This window comes from Elephantulus edwardii, unplaced genomic scaffold, assembly GCF_000299155.1.
Source record: "Elephantulus edwardii isolate Elephantulus edwardi_28Jun2011 unplaced genomic scaffold, EleEdw1.0 scaffold00004, whole genome shotgun sequence".
NCBI classification, from domain to species: domain Eukaryota; kingdom Metazoa; phylum Chordata; class Mammalia; order Macroscelidea; family Macroscelididae; genus Elephantulus; species Elephantulus edwardii.
In genome coordinates this window covers 36,670,125-36,680,705 of record NW_006399754.1, presented here as the reverse complement: position 1 = coordinate 36,680,705, position 10,581 = coordinate 36,670,125, and positions in this window count along the sequence as shown.

The following is a 10,581-nucleotide window of genomic DNA, read 5'->3' as shown; positions in this document are numbered from 1 at the left end:
ATCTAGCCTGGAGCAGAAGCTCTGGATGCCTTCCCTAGAGCTGGTGGCAGAGATTCAGACTCAGAGCTTCTGAATGGCTTGACTTATCTGTCAGTTTGTTGTATTAGGGGATGGTCTGCATATTGCTAATTGCTTTGTAGCTAGAGAATCTGTGTTCTGGCTTGTCTATCATTGTTTGCCTTAGTGCAGCACTTGTCTGTCAGTTTGCTCTATTGAGGTAACTTGGGGGTGCTGGGAAAGCTGTGCCAGCTGAGTGTCAGGTGCCAGAAGGGTCCCTGGGGAGGACAGGTTTTAGGAGAGCTCCCAGGTTACGACAGACACGAGAGAAGGATTCGCATCCACTTCTTCGGTAGCAGCCTCGGAAAGCCCAGGGACAGGGTAGAGTAGGCATCAGTGAAAAATGCCAGGGTCCTCAGGGTACAGTGGTTACAGCAACGGGCTCTGGCACAGCAGGGCAGTGAGGAGTGCGAGGGGGCACCCGGCCAGTGCTCTGCTGATGCACGCCGGGTCTCAGTGAGTCAGAACCAACTCGACAGCAACTAATAGTGACAACTACCCCCCCCCCCCAGGGAGAAAGCTTATTAACACATGTCCTCAGAGGACCAACAAACCTTCATTCAAAAGAAAGGAGTCCTGATGGAGCAGTGTGTAAGCAACCAGGCTGCTAACCAAAAGCTCAGGGGTTCAAATCTCTCGGCTACTCTGCAGAAGAAACATGGGGACCTCCACTTCTGCCAAGATCCCAGCCTCGGCACCGTCCTGGCCGGGTCGGCTCTGTGCTCCAGGGTCATTTTGGGGCAGAATCAATTCAGCAGCAGTGAGCTGGGTCTGTTTGGATTCAAAGTAAATCTTCTCAGGGCATCTTTTCCTCTTTCTTTTGCTGTAAGGCACTCTGATGACATGGTCCATGGAGTGCTATACTGCTAACCAGACTTTTCTTGATGGAGAGCTTTTTTTGTTATGTTTTCATGTGCTACCTTTTTTTCTACTATAAACTTTTTTTAATTTTCAGAAAGTTAGGAAAACTGATGAACGTTTTTGGAGTTGTTGACTCATCATCACCTTCCTCTCCCCCTAAACAGGAAGTCAAGGAGACGGTCCGCACCTCCACCTTGCTGGCTGGCACACCGCCTCTGGTCTTCACTGCAGTTTCTTTACCAAGAACCTTCATTCCAAACATTTTCAGATTTTCTATTACATTTTATTCACCATTTCAAAATAGAAAGCTCTGAACCATGAGGAATGACTTTAAAAAGAAAAAAGATCAGCATATTTCCGATATAAAGCATATATTTATATTTACATTTTCTCTAGCTAGGATGTGAGCATACCCACCCACCAATATGGACCTTCATTTTTATTAGGAATTTCAAAGCTAAGTTCAAAGGAGTTAAAGGCGACAGAAACCAGCTTGTGTTTGGGAGAGTTTCTTTCCACATGTCCCCTGGGTTGTAGATGTTAGAGCTGTGGACACCAGCTCCCAGGAACCGCATGAACAGCAGATCTAAACCATGCCTGGCCTCGCCCTCCTGCTCTCTAATCCGTGTAACTGCCGGCGCTGTGCCATTCTGCCTTGTTCAGGGTTTGCCCCTGTTTCTCTGATCCTCTACTGTTATAAACATAATGCCCTCTGTTCAAGGACTGGGGCCACCTGGCAAAGCGTCCGGAGTGTGTGAGCTGAAGTCTCTCCATCCTCACCTCTGAGGAGAGCGTTGGCTGTGCTTCCTCCACCACTAATGTGTTCCTTCGAAAATCTGTGGATGTTCAGTCCTCTTCTCAAAACCATAATTCAAAGGCACGATTGTTCTTCTGTCATCCTCATTCCTTGTCCCACAGCAACTGAAGTACCATGGTTTGTGGCAGGCACACCTTAGTCTTTATGCTGACACCCTTGCTTGTAAGGGCTGTACTGTGGTCTTTGGCAGCATGTTTGCCCGCTGCAGCACATCATTTGATTGCTTCTCTGCCCCTTCCACGGCTGTCAATTGTGGATCTAAGTGCCATGAAATAGTTGACATTTCCCCCTGAATTCTTTTCAAGAGGAGGTGGCAGTAACATGTAACATGACTTTTTTATTTTAAATTCTTTTCCATTAGCTGAGAGTGTGACTAGAGATGTTTGAAAGGCTTTAAATAAGATCCTGTTGAATGTGGGGTGTTTTCATATTTCTCCCTGTCTCATAAGTTGACGACATGGATGCGTTTGAGCACCGTCAAGTCCATTCCAACATGCAGCCCCCACCCTCCCCACCGTGTGGCAGAGCTGAGCTGCCCCACAGGGCCTCCCAGGGCTGCCTGTTTACGAGGGTTTCTATGAGCTAAGATTCACTCAACAACGGTGATTTGGGTATGTGGGATAGCATATTATTATTTTTTTTTAGCATATTCATGCTTGGGAGGGTGGAGGGACGGCGCAGGAGGGGAAGACCCTCTATGAGATGGATTGATTCTGTGACTGGGGTAATCGGGATGGGTGTGTCAGAGGCCGTGCGGTTGGCGCAGGATAGAGCAGGGTTTAGGGCTGTTGTGTATAGGGTTGCTATGAGTCGCAAGCAACTCGATGGCACATAACAACAACAACAACATTGTTTTTTAAGAAGAAGATTGTGAATAAAAGTTTAAAAAAGCTTTGAGCTGTTTTATGAGAGAGAAGATCTACCTTCCGTGAAGTTCTGTCTCTCCAGGAATGGCTTTCACTCCGCGCGTGCTCTTTATTAGATCCAGTCATCTTCACACGGTCTATGTCGCCCGCGGGTTTTAGACTCCATGGTAACAGCTTAACCACTGAAGCAGCAAGAGCAGCTGTGAAGGGGGATCCTCACAGCAGGGCCTGACCGACTGGACTCTGGCTCCTCCACCCTCTGCCTCTCCTCTGTCTTACGAGCTGAGTTAAACCAACTGTTCTGTCAGCTGACTTTTGCCTTCACACGCCATCAGCCCAGAGATCCCACTCTTACTGCTGCTCAGGGTGCAGTAACTGGCTGCCTAGGGACCTGCAGGCAGTGGTTGCCCGATTCCCTCACCCATCGGCCCGAACACAGCTCAGCCGCCCCTCCTCACGCTCTCTTCCAGTAATGCAAATCTCAGTGGCTATTTTTAACCAGATACGCTGAAAAGAACTATAGTAATTGGTGATGTGATTCAAGCTGTCCGAGCAGCGTGGCCTTTGGATCACCAGCACCAGAAGAGGCTACCAGCGCTTACCGCCGCCAAGCTAATTCTGACCCATGCTCTTGTCGCCGTGAGGTGCTAAGAACCTTCCCTGATCCGGCGTCACCCTGACTGATATTAAAACACCCAACAATATTCTCGAGCCCGTTGTTCCAGAGACTGTGACACGGTCAAGAAGTCAGGTATCTTCCTCTTTCTCCGCTACCCTCTGCCTTCACATGATGCTGCCTTTTCCCAAGCGCTGGCCTTTCCCACTAACATACCCAATATGTGAGAGGCAGTTCCTTGCTTCTCTAGGGAACACCCTGCTTGCAACTCCTCGAAGACATGCTCGTGTGCCCCTGAGGCAGCCTGTGGGATTGGCATAGTCACTGGCAGCACCACAACTCAAAGGCCTGAGTTCTTCCCTCTTCCTTATTCATTGTCTGACTTTCCGGTGCATAGGGAGCAATTGAAAATACCGGGGCTTAGATCAGGCACACCTTAGTTTCTGAACTGGCATCCCTGCTCTTTAGCACTTGGAGGGATCCTTGAAAGCAGATTTTTCCAAAGCAACTTTTGATTCCTTGACTTCTGTTACCATGGGTGTTGACTGTGGATCCAAGTAAACTGAAATCACTGACAACCTCACTCTTTTCTCCATCCGTCACGATGTTGCCTATTGGTCCAGTGACAAGGATTTTTCTTTTTCTTTATGTTGCGGTGTAATCCATATTGGAGGGTGTAATCTTTGACCTTCTGGAGCAAATGTTTCGGGTCCTCCTCTCTTTCTGCAAGAAAGGTTGTGTCATCTGCATAAGTCAGGCTGTTGATGTGTCTTTCTCTAATCCTGATGCCGCATGCCTTCTCAGTAGGTCCAGTTTCTAGGATTATTTGTTCACAATATAAATTGAGTTGGTGTGGAGAAAGGTTTGGATACACCATATTATACGACTATGAACAACTTATTTTTAATAAAGGTACTTTAATAAATCACTTTTGTAGCCCTAATACACACCTTTCTTAAACCACACAGTGTTCCCGTGCTCTTTTCCAATGATGGCGTCTTGTTCTGGGTATAGATTTCATATCATTAAGTGTTATGGAAGTCCCATTCAATGTTATCCATCATTCGCTATGAATTCGTATGCCATAGTAGTACTGAAGAGCAATGACGTCAGTCTGGAGACTAAGGTGCGCCTGATACAGTCCATGGTCTTTGCAATCACTTGCAATGCATCAGAAAGCTGGACAGTGACTAGGGATGATAGAAGGAGAATTGATGCCTTTGGGCTGTGGTGCTAGAGAAGAGTATTGAATATACCATGGACTGCTAGGAGAACAAATAGGTTTGTCCTGGAGAGGGTGAAACCAGGATGCTCCTTAGAGGCAAGGATTCTGAAGCTCCATCTGATATAGTTTGGACATGTTGTAAGGAGGGACCAGTCCTTGGAGAGGACATCATGCTTGGGAGGAAGGATGTACAGCGCAGAAGAGGAAGACCCTCTATGTGATGGATTGCTTCAGTGACTGGGGTAACGGAGGTAGATGTGTCAGAGACAATAAGATTGGCACAGGAAAGAGCAGGGTTTAGGGCTCTTGTACATAAGGTTGCTTTGTTGCAGGCGACTCGACGGCACATAACAACAATAAAATAAAGGTGGACCTCTTTCAGTATCCTCTGCTTTCAGCCAAGATCCAACTGACATCACCCTGGTGACCCTTGTTCCACAGGCTCTTCTGAATCCAGCTTGACCTTCTGGCAGTTCTCAGTCGAGGTACTGTTCCCACCATTTTAAAATAATCTTCACCAAGACTGTTCTTGCACACGAAACTGTTCACCAAGTGACTCACGGTGACTCTGGGAACCTCAGAGCAGAGCCCACTGGTCCTAGGCCGTCCTCACAGCCGTTGCTTTGTCAAAGGCCCTCGTTGCAGCCACGGCATCCACCACCTCCGGGGGGTCTTCCTCTCTCCTCAATCCTGGACGTTGCCAAGCAAGATGTCCTGTTCTAGGGACTGATTTTTCTGAAAACAGGTCTAAAGTACATGTGAGGCCTCCTTACTTCTAAGGAGCATTCCTGCTGTTCTTCTTTCAAGACAGTTCAGAACTGGAAGGCTTCAAATGGATTACACCTAGAAGACAAAGCTTCACCACTGAACAATAGAAAACATCATGATAAGATAGAGAGAAGATGGATGTAATCAATGACTTCATTTTGTTTAGATCTAAATTGAACATCCAGGGTAGCAGCAATAAATGCAAAAGACATGTTGTCCTGGAAAAATCTGCCGCCAAGGACCTCTCCAAGGTGTTAAGGAGCGATGCTATCAGTTTGAAGACTAAGGTGCACTTGCTCCAAGTCAGTCTTTGCAGGCTCTGCTCTGCATCTACAAGCTGGACAGCCAGCGAGCGTGACAGAAGAAGAAGCAGGGCCTGTGCACTGTAATGTTGGAGGAGAGGCCTGAATATCCCAAAAGCACTGACGAAGGTCTTGGAGAAAGTGCAGCCAGAGGGCTCCTTCAAGGCGAGAACCGTGAGGGTCAGTCCTCGGAAGAGAACGTCATGCTTGGAAAGGCAGAGGGTTCGTGAGAGGAAGACCCCCCCAACGCGACGGGTGGACATAGTGCAATGCCTTCAGCCCACGTCACGAGACGAGATGCACAGGACAGGACAAGGTCAGTGCGGATGTTCACAGGTCTCTGGGCATCACGGTCGACTCAGGGTACCTAACTGCAGTTCAGAATGGTCAGCAAAGGCCGCTCTGAAATGAGAGGCCTGTCGTGCTGGGAAGTGGCACAAAGCAGACGCTCCAAACGTCCAAAGAGCTGCTAAGATTGGAAGGGACTCCGGGTGCGCAGCGACTGGACTGGACGGCAGCAGACACTGGTCACCAAGAGGGGGGGGCTCTGTCCTGCTCTTCATGACATCACCACACACAACACATGTGTGTTTTTTAAACCTTTTATTGTGCTTTTAGACGAGTGGTTACTAAGCACCTTGGTTTTTCCAGTCAACGGCCCGTGTGCATTTTCACTCACAATACTGGCAGAAAGTCTGGACCATTAGGAGCCCTCCTCCCACCTCCTCCTTGGGCTTCTCATTTCCAGTCATGCTTCTACCAAAGCCCTTCCTGCCGTCTGCGCTTCCTCCTGGGTGAGCGCTGCCCTCTTGGCCTCGTGTGGACGGGTGTTCTAAAGACTGAGTACCTGGTGTCTCATCCCCGTGATGTTGCTGTTAGGTGCCTTCAGGTCGACTGTGACTCACAGCTCTGAACCTGCTCTGTCCTGAGCCAACTTCACTGCCTCCAACACATCTGCTCCCATAACCCAATTACGATGTCAGTCCATCTCATCCGGGGTCTCCCTCCCCTGCGTGTCCCTCCACCCTTCCAAGCATGGTGTCCTTCTCCAAGGTCTGGGTGTTTGGTGTGGATGATGCATAAAGAACAATCGGAGCCTTTACATTGTAGCACTGGTGGTAGAGTCGGGACCTACTAGTCCTGCCATGAGACGGATGTGCCTGGACGAAGCCCAGCCAGAGGCTCCTTTAGGGCAGAAGAGCCTCACACACTGACCACGTTATCAAGGGGGAGGGGTCATTGTTGTGCCTCACACATTTTGACCATGTTATCAAGGGGGGGTGGTTATTGTTGTACACCGCAAAGTGGGAACTGACTCAGAGCTGGCCCTCCAGGGGCTTCAGGGACAGGACATTGCACGAGAGAAGATTGCCAGGCTGGTGGATTTGAGCTGTGTGCCTTTGGGTTGACGATACAGTTCCTTACCACTAGACCACCAGAACTCCATTAGTGCAGGCACTGTGTTTATCTCGTTGAGGGTCTTCCTTTTCTTCTCTGACCCTTCATTTTTCCCAAGCACCATGTCCTTTTCCAGGGAGTCCTGATTACCCCACGGGCTGCCAGAAGAACAAACAGATCTGTCTTGGAGAATCTGAGACCTGAGGGGTCCTGGGAGGCAAAGGTGGCGGAGCCTTATCTCACATACTTTGGACATGTTGTTAGGAGGAGACATCATATTTGGAAAGACGCAGGGTCAGCAAAGGAGAGGAAGAATTTCAATGAGATTGATTGACCCCGTGGCTGCAGCACTGGCCTCAAGCGGGTCAGAGAGGACGAGGACGGCACAGGACGGGACAGGGCTCAGGTCTGTTGTCCACAGGGTCTCTGTGAGCTGTACTTGGCTCGATGACACCTAACAACAACAACAACAACAACAGCTCTTCAGGAGAAAGGCCTGGTGACTGCTCCTGTGAAGGTCACAGCCTCAGAGACCCCAAGGGCAGCTCTGCTCTGTCACAGGGGTCACCAAGGTCCATATCCACCTTCACAGCATGATGGCGGTCAGAATAGGGAGGCAGGGATTTTAACTGTGCTTTCAAACTACACTGCCCTTTGCCGAGATTTGAGGAAAAGTGTGGATCTTGAATCCACTGGGTACAACTGAAATAGCTTTATTAACAAGAGCTGAGAATATCTGTCCCCTCTAGAAGCATCTTCGTAAACAATCTGAGTTACTTATTTCATCCAATGTCTTGGAAGGAAACGTGAAGCTGAGGTGAAAGTGTCCTGGGGGGACTACAGAACCGCAGAGGATGAGGGATTCCTCAGAGAGGAGCCCATGCTACAGCCTCATGTTCCCACAGGAGGGCCTGTGGCTGAGAGGGGGTGCTGAGTGATAGGCTCTGCAGTGACCAGCAGGGGCACAGTGCACAGCAGGCCATCTGCAGAACCATCATTGGCCTGGGGACGATGTCACTGCTTCACCAGATCAGACTCGGCTCAAAGTTCTGGCTGCCTTCTGTCTCCCTCCCAACCCCAGGGCCCTGTCCGGTAAAATCAGAGCCTCTTTTCAGCTGCCAGGGTCCCAGTGCCCAGCCAGCTGGTAAGTGCCTCCTTACTAATCCAGGGGGAATCATAACTGTACCTAATCTGTGTTGTTGTTGTTGTTGTCGTTGTTCTGTCATCAGGGACCACTTTTGCAGTTGGTCCTGCCTCGTGGTGACCATGTGTAGAGACGCTGCTGGCCCTGGCCCCGCTCACCACCCCAGCTCCACTTGAACCCATTGTTCCCGTCACGGCTCAGTCCAGCTCATCAGGTGTGCCTTCTGCCTCCCTTGCTCTGTTTTAACAAGGATGTTCTTCAGGGTCTGTCCCTCCTGGGAACGGTCTCTGAGAATGTAAGATGAAGTTAGGGTCCCTTGCTGCAAAGGAGCAGTTCTTTCATGACAGATTCCTCTGGGCATTCGGCAGCCAGCCTGTGGTACAGGCGGGATTCTCAGCCAACGCAATTCAAAGGCATCAGTTCTTTGGTTTTCCTTATTCACTGTACAGCTGTCACATGGATATGCAAACATCACGGCTTGGGATAGTCTCAGCTTGTCTATCAGGTGAAGCCGTGCCTGGTCGCTGGTTAATGACATCCTTGACAGCAGGTTTGCCCAACGCAATCTGTTGTTTAATTTCTTGACCGCTGCTTCCATGGCTTTTGATTATTGATGCAAGTGAAAGGAAATCATCGACAAATTCAGTACTTTATTGTGACGTTTTTTAATTGATCCGGTTGTGAATGTTTGTATTTCAGTAATGAGGTGTAATCCGCACCAAGGCCTCGAGCTTGACGCCTTTCAGCTTCATCAGCAGGTTTGTTAAGGCCTCTTCCCTGGGAGCAGGAGCTCTGGTGATGGGTCCTGAGTGAAGTGTGCTGTGAACACAAAGATCACACCCGCCACAGTTCTAACCTCTTCCTGACTCTGAGGGGGGGAGATGGGCCATCTCCTCCCACGGGATTTACAGCCTGGAAATTCCCTGGGGGGCAGACACTGCTTCCTTCCAATGACTTAGAAGGGCTGACGTTTTAGTTTTAGTCTCTTGCAGCAGGAAAGGTTGTGTCACCTGTATGCCACAGGTTGTGGGTGGGTCTTTCTCCAATCCTGGTGCCACATTTTTCTTCATAGAGTCCTGCTTCTCAAATGATTTACTTAAAATTCAGATTGAATCGGTGTAGAGAAAGGCTACAGTCCTAACACACAACTTCCCTACTTTTAAAGCATGCAGTGTTCCCTCATTCTGTTACAACACCTGCTTCTGCTAGGTAGAGCCTTTGCGTGAACACAATTACATGTTCTGGGTTCCTCATTCCAGTGTTAGTCCAATGCGGTTCCATTGTCAATACACACAGACAGCCTTTGGTATCCTTTGCTTTCAGCCCAGATCTGGCATCAGCAATGATACCTCTCATTCCATGTCCTCACTCGAATCCAGCTTCAATTTCTCTTTTGATGTTACTCAATTTTTTAAAAATAATCTTCAGCAAAAATTTGCTTGTACGTGATATTCATGACATTGTTTGATAATTTCCATTCTGTTGGATCACCTTTTTGAAATAAAAACAAATAAGGATGTCTTCCGTTAGTTGGCTAGGTCCCGTCTCGTGATCTCAGGTAAGGCTGTACTGATGTGACTTGTGTGCTCTGTCCCTGTCAGGGGCTGTCAATACAGAGAGAAGCTTTCCTTCTGTATGAAGGTGCTGTGGGGTTGGAAGAGGGACAGATGTCTGCCATCCCTAGAAATGGAATCTGTGATGCGTGGAAGCTCGTGAAATTGTTCCCTCGGGCTAGTTGTGAGCCCACGTCAGCTACACAGCCTTGCTCCGGGTGCTCTGGCTTTGTGGGCTGCGAGGGCCTCCGTAATTATCATCAGGAAAGTGTGCACGCTGAAAGCAAGGACTAGGCCACAGATGCCTGGGTCCCTCTGACAGGTATACGAGCCCCTCTGTAAATTCTTGCCGATAGTCTTTATGCCCAAAATAGATATGCCGTGGCTGCCAGCCCTTCTCACAGCAGTCAGGGGTAGGGTTCACGCATGCCTCCTCCACATCGCCTGGAGGTGTGGCATTCTGGGAGAAAATGGAACTTCAGGGCCAAGACCCACCCCCCCAAACCCACTGTCTTCACACCAATCCCACTGTGTGGCCACCTTCTACTGGGTTTCCAAATCCGAGTGTCTTAAAGGGAGGAGATGCCCCAGCTTTCTCTCACAGGCTGACCTTTGGTTAAGCGGCCTAACATGAAACACACTTCTTTAGAAATACCAGAGCATTTCTCCTGGAACTTGTTTGGGGATTTAGAGAGCACATCTGAGGAGCAGGTTCAATACCTGCACCCAGAGATTTCTCTTTTTTGTGTATAAAGCTTCTGTCAGTACTACATGGGAGCTGACAGAGTTATTCTTCATTCATTTCTATTTGAACATCATTGTAGGCAAAACCTATCCATAATCTCCAAAGGAAAAGAATTCCGACAGTATGGACTTACTTTTGTGTGCTCCGTTTTTTAAGTGCTTACAATATTCCAGACTTTCTCGTAAAACTTTTGCAAGCAAACTACAGAATAGGGTCAACATAGCCTTTT